Source organism: Oryctolagus cuniculus, chromosome 1, assembly GCF_051225735.1.
Source record: "Oryctolagus cuniculus isolate XC-2025 breed Fujian yellow rabbit chromosome 1, ASM5122573v1, whole genome shotgun sequence".
Taxonomy (NCBI): Eukaryota; Metazoa; Chordata; class Mammalia; order Lagomorpha; family Leporidae; genus Oryctolagus; species Oryctolagus cuniculus.
Window position 1 is genome coordinate 109831257 of NC_142867.1, and position 11585 is coordinate 109842841.

At 58.9% G+C, this 11585-nt stretch overlaps 1 protein-coding gene across 12 annotated transcripts in view; it reads right to left on the reverse strand.

The window, feature by feature from the left end:
• FXYD6 (FXYD domain containing ion transport regulator 6) overlaps positions 1-11585 on the reverse strand; it is a 31881-nt gene extending 20296 nt beyond the window's left edge. For 2 of the 12 annotated variants that reach the window (XM_070078809.2, XM_070078804.2), the window contains exon 1: positions 10639-10888. The gene's annotated coding sequence lies outside the window, so the exon portion shown is untranslated. Of the gene's footprint in view, positions 1-10638; positions 10889-11396 lie in introns of those variants that run through there. The other 10 variants (XM_070078792.2, XM_070078785.2, XM_070078784.2 and 7 more) reach the window with 8 other exon arrangements.

Below are 11585 nucleotides of genomic sequence, written 5' to 3' on the forward strand. Positions count from 1 at the left end.
TCTGAGTATCTGCCCCAAAGGGTGAAACACAGGGTCCTGAAGAGATTATCTGTATCCCTCACTCACAGCACCTGCGTGCACAGTAGCCAAAACACGGCGCAACCCAAGTCTCAACAAGCGGGTGAACAGATAAACAAACCACGGACAGCCACAGATGGAGCATTATTCAGCCTTTCGAAAGGAGGAGATTCTGCCACACGCTGCAGCATGGACGAAGCTCGAGGCCAGGAAGTGAAATCAGCCAGTCACAAAACGGCAAACGCCGCGTGATTCCCCTTACGACAGCCAGATTCACAGACAGTGGATCGGCGGTTAGCAGGGCTCGAGTCAGGGGCCGGGGCGCGGAGTCAGTGCTCCACGGGGCTTTGAGTGTCAGTTTTGCCAGGTGAAAGTCTGCCGCTGAACCATACACCGAAAGACAGTCAAAGTCAACTTCCCCCTATGTGTATTTTACATGATAAAAAAAATTTAGGAAAAAAAAGATGAGTATAGTTCTGGACAGGGAAGAAAAACAACCACACACGCTGATCTCGACTCGTGAATCACAGGGCCCACTTGATGCCAGTGTTCTTACCCAGCCCCAGGAAGGGTGGCGAGGATCAGAGCAACCCGAAACACAGCTTTTTCAACTCTGGCATGGTCATGCCCTGTTCTTTTCCTTTCACATTTTCTTGCCCAATTCAGCTCCGCCAACTATGCCTGACCATGGGTAAGGCTGGGCCCTGGGGGCCTCTGGAGGAGGGAGGAGGCCTGCTCTCTGTCAGCTGGTGGACCCCAGCTGTCCCCCGTCATGCCCCATCGCTTCCAGATAAGCCTCGGCATCCACTCAGGTGCTCCTGCCGGCCTTGTCCGCCTCTCACAGCTCACAGCAGCGCGGGCTCCCTGCCGCCGCCTCCCCGCAGGGCATCAGTGCCCCGGTGCTGGGAGCTGGGGCGTGGCCCACACCAGCTGCAGGTGCACGCGCCCACCAGGGACGCCAGCAGAAGCTCTAGCCCAGCAACGGCGGCCTCGCAGGAGCGGGCTGCAAAGCCATGCACTGCCCTGTTCCTGGCGTGGCTCAGGATCAGATGGGGTGCAGAACCGAAGTGAGGACCCCATCTCTTCAAAAACACATCTGTGCCTGCTGCATTCCCCCAGGTGAGACTTTAAATGTCACTAGACCTGGCTTTTAGCAGAGAATCCAATCCCACTGGTCACTGGTAGCTTCTGTGTTATGATTGCTCTCCGTACTGCTGAGATTTGCCTGCATTTATGTGGAAGCACCGGTGGGGAAAAGCAGAGTAACTGTGGAGCAGGTGTAATTTTGAAAAGAACGGCAGGGACCAGCATGCTGGCATCCCATACCGGAGTCCCGGCTGCTCGGCTTCAGATCCAGCTCCCTGCGAATGTGCCTGGGAAAGCAGCAGAAGATGCAGCAAAGTACTTGGACCCCTGCCACCCACATGGGACACCCGGATGGGGCTCCAGGCTCCTGGCTTCTTCTGCCCCAGCCCTTGGCTGTTACAGCCATTTGGGGAGTGAACCAGCAGATAGAAGATTTCTTTTCTGTCTTTCCCTCTCTGTCACTCGCCTTTCAAAAAAATAAAATCTTTAAAAAAAAAAAAAAAAGGAAAAGCATGGAAGTTTACCCTTCCAGTAACCCAGTTAACAAAGACTTATGAACGGCCCACTGCTGTCCAAGTAGTCTACAGGCACACAGCAATGAGCAAGAGACAAGGTCCCTGCCTGGTGGGCCTCACAGTCCACCTAGCCACTGCCTCCACACTGTACCTGCCACCAAGTCCTGGCCATGCTCGCTCCTGCAGCCTCTCTGGGAGCTGGCCCATTTGCACTGCTCCCCTGGGTGGAGGCTGTACCCACCTTTAGCCCCTCCCTCCACTCTGTCCCAGGCACTGAGGATCGCTCCATGTGTCCTCCCTCCAAACCCAAATGCATTCAGTGCTGCTTCAGCATCTTGCTTAGCTGTTTAAAAATCTGAGCTTTGGGGAGCACAGAAAACTCTCAAAGTCTCTCCCTCCTCTGCCCTCCAGTGTTTTCTCTGCCACTCTCAGCAGAGAGGGTCTGCCCATCTCCCGCCTTGCGTAAGTCAGACCCCGTGTCTTTGAATACTCTGTCGCCTCCACTGAGAATGCCCTTCCCTTCCCTGTCTATTCCAGTTCTCAACTCTGGCTACACCCTGGATCACACAGAGAGCTTTAAAAAAAAAAAAAAAAAAAAAAAGATGCCCAAACCAACCAAGTCCCATTAAATTCTCAGGTCTAGGGTGCAGCCCAGGCATCTCTAGTTGCTAGGGTCTCCCCATAGTTCTCCCGTCCTGCACTCCAGCCTAGACACTCCACTGGAGCCCATTCTTCTCCAGACTCAGAGGGTGCGTACTGCCTGCTGCCCGTACTGACGAGGCACCCAGCACGTCTGTGTCAGGTTCTCTTTAATAACCCGTGTGTCCCTATGACCTGCAAGAGCTGGGGTGGCCAGGACAGCCAGAGATCGCTGGGCGACACACTGATGCATGTGGAGGGGCACAGAGCTGCGGCCACCAGGCCCTGGCACTGGAATGCATGGCAGGTGGGAGCCGAGGGGACGCCCAGGCTGCTGCCAGCCATCAGCGTGATCCACACCTGCCGCACGTCCCCTCCATGTGACGGATGGGATGACAATGGCATTGTGCCTCTGCCCTCGCTTCCTGAGCCCCAGAGCCTCAGGAAGACATCAAAGTCCCCACACAGGGCCTCCTACGAGGAACCTCACCAGAACCGTCACAGGCATCAAGCCTGAGAAACCGTCACAGGAGACGCGGTGACTGCGGTGTCCTGGACGGGATCCTGGCACACAGACGGGACGCTGGGTAAAAGGTGAGGATGACGCATCAGCTCTGGCTAACAGGCGTGCAGCAGGTACCCTGAGATCTTAGCCAACCATGAAACTGCATGCAGCGGGGAGGGCACTGGGACCCTGTACTCTCTGCTCAAGTTCTCTGCAAATCTCAACCTGCTAGAAACAAACAGAACGGTAACAAAAATCCAAAAAGCCAGTTAAACACAAGACCGGCCTCCTAGCCCCTAACCATCCCTCCCAGCCAGTGGTGTGGGTCCCTGGGCCCGGAGCTTGTTCTGGGACCTGGGCTTCTCTGGGTCAGAGCCACACAGCCAAGGGTCAGGCAAGGCTTATACAACAAGCGCTCTGGGTCCAACCAGAGCCCACCAATGGATCTGTTTCCTCTAGAGGAAAGCAACCTGTTCCTTCAGTTTGCGTTGTAAATGCTAATCAAGCAGGCAATTAAACACCAATTATTTGGCCAGCACCGCGGCTCACTAGGCTAATCCTCCACCTGCGGCGCCAGCACACCAGGTTCTAGTCCCGGTTGGGGTGCCGGTTCTGTCCGGCTGCCCCTCTTCCAGGTCAGCTCTCTGCTGTGGCCTGGGAGTGCAGTGCAGGATGGCCCAAGTGCTTGGGCCCTGCACCCACATGGGAGACCAGGAGAAGCACCCGGCTCCTGGCTTCAGATCAGCGCGGTGCGCCGGCCGTAGCGGCCATTTGGAGGGGTGAATCAACGGAAGGAAGACCTTTCTCTCTGTCTAACTCTGCCTGTAAAAAAAAAAAAAAAAAACAAACAAAAAAAAAAACAAAAAAACCAAAAAAAAACACCAATTATTTATTCAGTTTCACGGCCTAACTTTGCTCCCCCCACCACAAAGTCCCAGAGAAAGGAAAGGGCTGGAGGCCTGGAAGGGGAGGAGGAGAGCAGCAGGTGGTGCCGTTCCAGTAGGCTGGGGCCGTGGACCCTTTGCTGGGTTCCTTGCAAGGCTAAGAAGGCAGCTGCACAGTCTGGGAGCAGAACACGGCTGCTGACAGTGGGGCAGGGCCCAGTGGCGGGGAATCTGCCACCATCCCCCTTCGGGGCCGAGGGGCACTGTCCACTCCTGGGCTGCATGTGGGGGTCTTCGTGTTGCCAGGGTCAAAGCCCATGCACAGTCCGGCCTGGCTGCTCAGGACAGAGTGGGAGAGGCAGAGTCTTCTATCACACAAGGGGCACTCGCTATCTTAACCCAGGGGCGCCTTGGTCTTTAACACCCAGTTATTTAAGGGAATGAGAAACTTGGTCAGAGAAAATTAAAAAAAACAGAGGAGGGTGAGAAGAAGGAAAGTTGCTTCCTTAGAGAGAGAAACAGACGGTGTACATCATAACCCCAGTCCCTGAAAAGCCCCCAGGCCAGCCCACCAGCAGAGGCGGTGTCACTGCCATCCCAGCCACAGCCCCACGCGCTCCCCACAGGCGCACTCCTAGGCAGGCACACACGGTGCTATTGTACTGCCAACCAGGCTGAGGATGTGAGCCAGGGAGCTGCCCCCTCCCCCACAGAGGCTGAGGCCCCCGCCCCCAGGGCATGTCGACAGGTTCCAGGGAGTCTGGTATTACACAAAAGCCAGGAGCCTCAGGAGGCCAGGCAGGATGGGGTCACCCCCCCCCCCCCCCCCCCCGCCCCACACACACACACAAAGACTCATTCAAGACAGGACAGAAAAGCAGTCCCCAGCAGCAGACACAGACACCTGGAGCAGACGCCCGGGGCCTGGAGGCCAGGCCCTTGCACCTGCCCACAGCCTGCCGGGCAGCTGGCCAGTCCCTGTGTCCAGAGGAGCCCCACTGCTCTGCTGGCCTCCGCCTGCAGGGCACTTTGCACAAACTCCCACCACCCCCTATGGGGCTGCGAGTGGCATGAGGATGAACCCAGACCACCGGCCTGGAAACCTGCAGACTCAGCCCTTGGGGGGCGGGGGGAAGCTGTGGCCCCACGCTATCTGTGTCTGTTTCAGAAAACACATTGCCCCTTCCTTCCTTTCCCCCACCTACTCTCGTGCCCTCCCAGCTCCCACGGATCCAAGGCCCACACCCCTCCCATGTTCTGCTGCTACTAGTGAGTGGCCCCTCCCCCCACTAAATCAAACTCCCTGGTGGCAGAAGCACCCCTGGGTCCCTCACGCAGAGCACGAATGGACAGAGCCTCACTCTCTCTTGACTGTCATCACCAATCCAAGCTCACAGGCATCTCTGAGCCTTCTCGGCACGGCCCCTGCTCCAGCCCCCCCGTCCCCCTTCCTCCTGTCTGCTAGCTGGTGCCTGTGGAATCCCAATGACCAAAATGCTAGGACGGTCCCCTCTGTTGATGTCAGCATCTCCCAGATCCAAAGTAGGGTCAGATGTTTCATTTTTAGGCTCTGCCAAAGGAACTGGGCAGACAGAGGTAATGGCGGGAAATGGGGAAGGTGCTGCATGGGCGGGGCCAGGCCAGGCGGACCAGCAAGGCAGGGATCTGGGGGGCAAGTGGGCTCAACAGCTCCCAGCGGGTGGGCACTCTCCACGCATGCTCAGTTCATATGTGCTCCCTGCACGTCTGACTCTGTGGGCAGAGGGGAGCAAAAACACAGGCACCATGGGCCAGGCTCTGTAAGGGAAGAACCACCACAGCATCCCAGGTACAGGGAGGGGGAACCAGGAAGAGCTGCTTGGCGGACTAAGCCTGGGGAGGAGTCTCGAAGGATGACACAGAAGCAATAATAATATCGTTCTAATAGTAATAATAATAATACATCATTGCTATCATCACTCTTACAGCAGCTAACACCTGCAGAGGGTTTCTTATAGGCTAGGGTCACATGGCTCACCCCATACTCCTCTGCTCATTTCCCAGGGGAGGGAACAAGCTTACAGAGAACACCTGCCTGGGTTCCAGACAGGAGCACCCATATGGCTCTGGCTTCCTGACTCCAAGTGCCTGCCACTGTGGGCCCTGGAAGACCTGGATTGAGTTCCTGGTTCCTAGTTCCAGCCTTGGCCCAGCCCCAGACAGTGAGGGCACCAGGGGAGTGGGGTGGGGGGGCTGTCTGTCTCTCTATGCATCTCTGCCTCTCAAATAAATTAACAAAATGGGTGCGCTCTCTGCCTCTCTCTCTCTATGCATGCCTCTCAAAGAAATGAGGCTTAGAAAAATTAAGACAATAAGAAAGCACCGGAATCCAGATTAGAATCCAAGTTTCTCTGTCTCCCAGGGCTGCAAAGCCCAGTTGCACAGGCTGGGGTTCCAGCACATTCCAGCGGGGCCTGAGCACAGGCATAGGCAGAGGGTGGGGAAATACAGGCTCAGGACGAGCACCTGGACAAGGCATCTGGAGAGGCAGTGGGGCCAGGTGACCGATCGCCTGGTGCACCCAGGCAGGCACCCGTCCTTACTAACAGGTAAGGGGGGGCCTGGGAGGTCTGACCCAGCTGCACCTGGGCCACAGGATGGATAGGTAAGCGCATGGGGCTGAGAGAATGGAAACTTGAGAGGCCACCCCAAGGGTCTGGGTGACAGCCTGCAGCGCAGGGAGGTGAGAAGGGGTGGGGGTATTGCACAAGGGGTGGAAGCTATGCACGTGTGAGGAAGGGCCTCTGGGCATGCGAGTGCACCTGTGAGTATGGGGGCCCTCCCAGGAAGGAAGAGGAAGAGGCTGCAGTCTTTCCAGGGAGGTGGCGCCGAGGAAGGCAGTGGGGAGAGGAAGACACAGGACCAATCAGTGGACGACTGCAGCAGGAGGCCTTTGGCCGGCAACAAGCCATCAGCTCATGGCTCTGCTAGGACAAGAGGTTCCCACAGGCCTGGCATCTGGGAGGGCCTCGGAGAACCCTTGTTAACAGAACAAGGGAGTGAACTTGACAGCATTCCTGGCTTTCCCTGCTAGCTATCTCCAGCCCCGTCCACCCAAATAAGGTGTTCCGAGGGGCATGAGGATGAACCCAGACCACCGGCCTGGAAACCTGCAGACTCAGCCCTTGGGGGGTGGGGGGAAGCTGTGGCCCCACTGCTATCTGTGCCTGTTTCAGAAAACGTGCCGTGCCTAGGGCCCCACCTGCTTCCCCTGCCCTCAGCTCTCTTTCTGGGCCTCCTTGTCCACCACAAATCTTTGAGACAAGCATGCTCCTCCTACATGGCTCCAAGCCGGCTTCCTACTTTCCCAGGTCAAGGCCTCCCTCTCCGCTGGTTCTAGAGCAGAGAAGATATTGCCAAATGTGTTCCAAGCTTTCATCCCAGCCAGGACACGCCCTGCTTCTCACCAAGAACAGCACGCTGTGACCCTGACCGGTACCTCTGCTCAAAGACCTGCCAGCAGGCCAAAGGCTCCCCAGGAAGGACTTCCTGGACCCTGGCTCTGGGCCTCTCCTGAGGATGCCCTGTGCCCCACCCTGCATGGAGCCCAGCTTCTGCCCTAGTGGGTGAAAGGGGGCTTCCCTCCAGGACCCAGAGCCCAGGCCCTTTCCTGGCAGCTTGGCTGCAACCCTGTACTGTGAAATGATGAGTCCCATTTGGTGCCCAGAGAGAAGAGGGGACCAAGCCAGTGTGCTCCACACACACGCAGAGCGCTGTGCCTTGGAGTCATGATCCTAAGCCCTGATGACAAAGGCGGAGGCAGAGGTCTGAGAACAGTCTAAGCTACCGTAGAGTGTTACCAGAAGCCCAGTTTGCATCCAGAAGCACCAGGTATTTGTGTAACGAGCACATTGCCTTGGGGAAGCAGAGCGGCTCAGGGCAGCGCTCCCTCGGTCTCACTGGGTGCTCCTTTGGGCTCGCTCAGTGCTCCCTTGGGACAGGAAGCTGGCAGACAAGAAGCCGCCAGCCAGCTCTCTGCCCTGTGGGGTGTGCCCTTCCTGACTGCTCCGCTGCCCCCAGGGAGCTCGGATAGACAGACATTACAGTGAGCCCAGGGAAGGGGGCGCTGCAGCACAGTTGGCCAGCCAACAAGACTGAGGGTGGGCAGAGTGTGTGCTCTGGTTGATGGGGGGGGGGGGGGTTTGGATCGAGGTGGGCTGACTCCCCTAAGGCTACAAGGAGCTTCCAGGGTCTAGGGAACTGCTGCTCCCCCCCTCCTCTCCCTGCCACACCCTCCAGCCTTACCTTGCACCCACCAGGAAACCCTCACTTTGGAAGAGGCACCCCAGTCTCCAGAGGCTGGATGGTAACAGAAAAGAAGGCAAGAGATGCACAGCAGGTGATGGAGGATCCAAAATCCTCACTGAGGAGTCAGAAACCTGCTACAGGGGCTGGCGTTGTGGTGCAGCAGCTTAAGCTGCGACCTGTGACACCAGCATCCCTCAGGAGCACTGGTGGGAGTGCTGGCTGCTCTACTTCTGATCCAACTCCCTGATAATGCACCAGGGTAAGCAGTGGAAGATGGCCCAAGAGCTTGGGGCCCTGCATCCACGAGGGAGACCTGGATGGAATTCCAGGCTCCTGGCTTCTGCCTGGCCCAGCCACGGCCTTGCAATCTGGGGAGTGGACCTGCAGATGGAAAAATCTGTCTCTCCCTCTCTCTGCATCGGATGAATGAGTAAGTAGGTAAATCTGGCGGGAGAATCCCTCGACGCCCCTTCCAGCTCTGAGCATCTAGGACTCTCAGACCAAGGGCTGTGCTTCCCTCCTGACGGTCACGTCCCCGGCAGCAATCACATAGCAGACACTTAAACAATGCACCGGATGCCTGCATGAAACAGATCCTCGGTCAGCCCAGCAGCCACTGGAAGCCAGGAGGAACGTCTTCCCCTGGACATGCACTCTCCGAAGACCATACAAGGTGCAGGACTGGCAGGAGCCTGGGCAGCCCAAGGGCCCTTCGCAAACCTGTGTCCTCTCCTGGACACACAGCTGGCCCCAGGTGCTAAGAGGAAGCAGGGAAAAGAAAATGTGGCTGAGGACCGAAGAGAGGGCAGTCTGATCCCAGCTCTGGACAGGAGCACGCAGCCCTCACTTCCGGGGCTGGTCCCCTGCCCACTCCCACTCCTCCCCTCCCCTGCCCTGGCCCAGGAACCACCTGTCCTTGCCTCCTAAGGACCCCAGAGCCTGCCCGAGCCTCCTCCCGTCCGAGGATCGTGGATCCTGCGGCTTCCTGGTGGGCAGGGGAGAGGGGGCGCAGTGGAGGGACGGAACTTCTGGTCTGCCCAGCCCCTCTTTTGAGGGACTCTGCAGGTGCCTTTTCCTCCTTCTTCTGCATGGGCTCCGGGTTTTCCTGCTGGGCTTCGGGAACCTCCCCACCGCAATTCCCGTAGGCATGGGCTTGGAGCACAGAGCCCGATGGGGCAGGAAATGGCCCTGGCTTCCTTGCCACAGCCCAGCCTAAGCCCTATTTAGAAGAAGCACAGGGAGCATGTGTGTATGTGTGTGTGTTGGGGGAGGAAATGGAATGCAGGTGTGAATACACAGTGCTAGGGTAGTATAAGTTCAGCACTGTGGGTGGTGTGTATGTCGTGTGTGTGTGTGTGTATGTGTGAGGGTGTTATCTATGGTGTGTGTGTGGACAGCAGGATGGGGATGTGAGGCTGTTTACTGTGTGTGTGTGCGTGTGTGTGTGTAGCGTGCTATGAGTGCATGTGTGTTGGTGATGTGGAGTGTATGTAATGGGAGTGAAATGGGTAAAGGCCCCTGAGCTCTGGGCAGGAGTCACATGTCCAGGGTCTCCCACCCAGAGAGGCCAGGGCTAACCAACAACTAAGCAACCATATTGGGGGGAGGGGAGGAGGGGAGGAGGCACTGAGGTGAGGAATGGGCTGGGAAAGGAGGGAGGTTGAGACTTGGAGGAGTTTCCATGGCAACTACCAGGCAGGTCACGTGCAAAAGGCCAAGTTGCGGAAACTGACAGACACAGGCACACATACACACACACATACATACACACACACACAACACGGAGGGCGCCAGGGCCCCCAGAGAGGGATGGGGGAGCAGCTGCTTCACAGAGAGCCTGGAAGGCTTACTCCTCCATCTTCAAACCCAGAGATCTGAGCCCATGGAGACAAAGGCAGCGGGAGCCAGGGGCCACTCTTCAGGGAGAGCAGCCTCCGGCGGCCACAGCCCCCCAGGCCTGAAGGCTGGCTGCAGGGGCCTCCCCAGGCCCCACGCGTCCAGCCTGGCTGCCTGCCGCTCTCACCCTCGGGCGCCTTCTCCGCCAGCCACCACTTGTAAGAGCAAGACCCAGGCTGCTCACCCAAACTCTGCGTGAAACCCAGGGAGACAAAAAGGGGCAGCCCCGCTGGGGAGAGAAGGGGATGGCGACCCAGGAGCCATGCAAAGATGGGATTGGATCGATCGCCAAAACGGATGAACCCAAGAGATGCAAGAGCTTCCTGAAGCCCCGGGTGCTGGAAGCCCTGCCCCTCCTCGGCGGCCCCCTCCTGCTGCCCACCGCCCCGCCGCCCCTCACTCCCCCTTGCATTGCTCCGTGTCCACACTCACACCACCACGCTCCACCCAAGTGTCCAGCCTTCCGAGTAACAAAGGAAAACTCGCCCCGATACTGAGTGCGAGCAGCCCTTTCCCCCTCGGCAAACCCAAGCCCCAGGCTCAAAGCTGCGACGAGACGAAAGCGCGGGCAGCCGCCGGGACCACCCCGCCGCCAGGACCTGCCTCCCCTTCGATGCCCCTCTCTCTTCCGACGCCCACCTCCTTGTTTACGTCTCCCAGGCCCCAGTGGGGACGTGGCGGGGGCCGCACCCACACACTGAAACAAACAAACCAACGCGCCCTCCCGGCGCGCGGGGCGTCGGGCCCCACCCCGCTACTCCTCCGCTCCCAACACGGAGCCAACTTTGCCCACCTCCCAGCTGCTCACCTGCACGGCGGGTGTCCTCGCAGGCGATCCCAGGAGGACGTGCCGAGTCCGGAGCAGCCGGGGAGTGGCGGGGCTGGGGGCAGGGCGGTGGGCGCGGCTTGCGCGGTTTTCCCGCCTCCCCTCCTCCTAGGAGCGGCGGCGCGCGGCCCGGGAGGTGGGGGCGGGGCGCCACGGGCGCGGCTGCACGGGGGCCGCGGGGGGCGCGGGCGCGGGGCCGCGCAGACCCCTCGCTTTAGTTTTGTGTGCACGCGCGCGCGCGAGCGGGAGATTTTTTTTTTTTTTTTTTTTTTTTTTTTTTTTTTTGCCAAGGGGCGTTCAGGCTCGGCGAAGCAACAGGAGGCGCCGCCAAGGGGGCGTGCGAGCGCCAGAGCGGCTTGAAGAGCAGCTGTTGCTGTTTGCTCTTCCCCGGGCGAGGATGGGGAGGGAGCAAGCACCAGGACAGAGCTCTGACGGAGTCCACGCAGGGGAGCCGGGACCCTGCCCCAGACACACCAGCCCGCGTCCCTTCGCAGCCTCGCGGTCAAGTGCAACAGGCAGCAACAGCGGAAAGGACTGGCGCAGGCGCAGGAGCCGGCCCTGGTCGTGGGTGTCCTTCGTGGCTAGGCTAGAGCCAGTTGGGGTGAAGGGCCATGGCTCTCTGCTGAATCGCAGGTGTGCCCTGACCCAGGCGTGCAGCACAACCGTTCCACCACCCCCTCCCCAGCCCAGGCCCCAAGAGCCAAGATGGCAGACCTCGCGTCCTAGCTCTGCAGCCGTACCTGTGCAGGGAGCTTGAGTGTGTCTCTGTACTAACCTCCTGGGTCTCCAGTTCCTCACGTGGGAAAAGTGATTGGACCACTGCCCCCGTGGGAGGCTTTGCTCAAAGGCAGTGCTGTGAGTGGCTGTCCCTGTCAGAGGCAGTAAGGGACAGAAGCAGGTGGCCCTGCGCTTGGTAGCCTGAGGGGCCC